Raw genomic sequence first — 2951 nt, forward strand, 5'->3', positions numbered from 1 at the left:
ACCAACAGCGGGATCTGGATACCCATGTTGGCTCCCACATGCTCCTCGATGATCTCATCGGATGAACCACGATGTCGAGGATTCAAGCAACCCTGTATACAATTCCCTTTGTCAATCGGTATGTTACTTGCCCGAGATCCGATCGTCGGTATCCCAATACCTCGTTCAATCTCGTTACCGGCAAGTCACTTTACTCATACCGTAATGCATGATCCCGTGACCAGACACTTGGTCACTTTGAGCTCATTATGATGATGCATTACCGAGTGGGCCCAGTGATACCTCTCCGTCATACGGAGTGACAAATCCCAGTCTTGATCCGTGTCAACCCAACAGACACTTTCGGAGATACCCGTAGTATACCTTTATAGTCACCCAGTTACTTTGTGACGTTTGGTACACCCAAAGCACTCCTACGGTATCCGGGAGTTAAATGATCTCATGGTCTAAGGAAAAGATACTTGACATTGGAAAACTCTAGCAAACGAAATATACGATCTTGTGCTCTGTTTAGGATTGGGTCTTGTCCATCACATCATTCTCCTAATGATGTGATCTCGTTATCAATGACATCCAATGTCCATAGTCAGGAAACCATGACTATCTGTTGATCAACGAGCTAGTCAACTAGAGGCTTACTAGGGACATGTTGGTGTCTATTATTCACACATGTATTACGATTTCCGGATAACACAATTATAGCATGAATAAAGACAATTATCATGAACAAGGAAATATAATAATAATGCTTTTATTATTGCCTCTAGGGCATATTTCCAACAGTCTCCCACTTGCACTAGAGTCAATAATCTAGTTACATTGTGATGAATCGAACACCCATGGAATTCTGGTGTTGATCATGTTTTGCTCTAGGGAGAGGTTTAGTCAATGGATCTGCTACATTCAGGTCCGTGTGCACTTTACAAATATCTATGTCTCCATCTTGAACATTTTCACGAATGGAGTTGAAGCGACGCTTGATGTGCCTTGTCTTCTTGTGAAACCTGGGCTCCTTGGCAAGAGCAATAGCTCCTGTGTTGTCACAGAAGAGCTTGATCGGCCCCGACGCATTGGGTATGACTCCTAGGTCGGTGATGAACTCCTTCACCCAAATTGCTTCATGCGCTGCCTCCGAGGCTGCCATGTACTCCGCTTCACATGTAGATCCCGCCACGACGCTCTGCTTGCAACTGCACCAGCTTACTGCCCACCATTCAAAATATACACGTATCCGGTTTGTGACTTAGAGTCATCCAGATCTGTGTCGAAGCTAGCGTCGACGTAACCCTTTACGACGAGCTCTTCGTCACCTCCATAAACGAGAAACATTTCGTTAGTCCTTTTCAGGTACTTCAGGATATTCTTGACCGCTGTCCAGTGTTCCTTGCCGGGATTACTTTGGTACCTTCCTACCAAACTTACGGCAAGGTTTACATCAGGTCTGGTACACAGCATGGCATACATAATAGAACCTATGGTTGAGGCATAGGGGATGACACTCATCTCTTCTATATCTTCTGCCGTGGTCGGACATTGAGCTGAGCTCAATTTCACACCTTGCAACACAGGCAAGAACCCCTTCTTAGACTGATCCATATTGAACTTCTTCAATATCTTATCAAGGTATGTGCTTTGTGAAAGACCTATGAGGCGTCTTGATCTGTCTCTGTAGATCTTGATGCCTAATATATAAGCAGCTTCTCCAAGGTCCTTCATTGAAAAACTCTTATTCAAGTAGGCCTTAATGCTGTCCAAGAGTTCTATATCATTTCCCATCAAAAGTATGTCATCTACATATAATATGAGAAATGCTACAGAGCTCCCACTCACTTTCTTGTAAACGCAGGCTTCTCCATAAGTCTGCGTAAACCCAAATGCTTTGATCATCTCATCAAAGCGAATGTTCCAACTCCGAGATGCTTGCACCAGCCCATAAATCGAGCGTTGGAGCTTGCACACCTTGTCAGCATCCTTAGGATTGACAAAACCTTCCGGCTGCATCATATACAATTCTTCCTTAAGGAAACTATTAAGGAATGCCGTTTTGACATCCATTTGCCATATTTCATAATCATAGAATGCGCCAATCGCTAACATGATTCAGACGGACTTCAGCTTCGCTACCGGTGAGAAAGTCTCATCGTAGTCAACCCCTTGAACTTGTCGATAACCCTTAGCGACAAGCCGAGATTTATAGATGGTCACATTACCATCCGCGTCTGTCTTCTTCTTAAAGATCCATTTATTTTCTATGGCTCGCCGCTCAACGGGCAAGTCAGTCAAAGTCCATGCTTCATTTTCATACATGGATCCTATCTCGGATTTCATGGCTTCTAGCCATTTGTCGGAATCCGGGCCCGCCATCGCTTCTTCATAGTTCGAAGGTTCACCGTTGTCCAACAACATGATTTCCAAGACAGGGTTGCCGTACCACTCTGGTGCGGAATGTGTCCTTATGGACCTACGAATTTCAGTAGGAGCTTGATCAGAAGTATCTTGATCATTATCATTAACTTCCTCTCTAGTCGGTGTAGGCACCTCAGGAACATTTTCTTGAGTTGCGCCATTTTCCGGTTCAAGAGGTAATACTTCATCAAGTTCTACTTTCCTCCCACTTACTTCTTTCGAGAGAAACTCTTTCTCTAGAAAGGATCCATTCTTGGCAACAAAGATCTTGCCTTCGGATCTGAGGTAGAAGGTATACCCAATAGTTTCTTTAGGGTATCCTATGAAGATGCATTTTTCCGACTTGGGTTCAAGCTTTTCAGGTTGAAGTTTCTTGACATAAGCATCGCATCCCCAAACTTTTAGAAACGACAGCTTAGGTTTCTTCCCAAACCATAATTCATACGGTGTCGTCTCAACGGATTTCGATGGAGCCCTATTTAAAGTGAATGCGGAAGTCTCTAAAGCATAGCCCCAAAAAGATAGTGGTAAATCGGCAAGAGACA

The sequence above is a fragment of the Triticum urartu genome, chromosome 7 (genome assembly GCF_003073215.2).
Source record: "Triticum urartu cultivar G1812 chromosome 7, Tu2.1, whole genome shotgun sequence".
Classification (NCBI taxonomy): domain Eukaryota; kingdom Viridiplantae; phylum Streptophyta; class Magnoliopsida; order Poales; family Poaceae; genus Triticum; species Triticum urartu.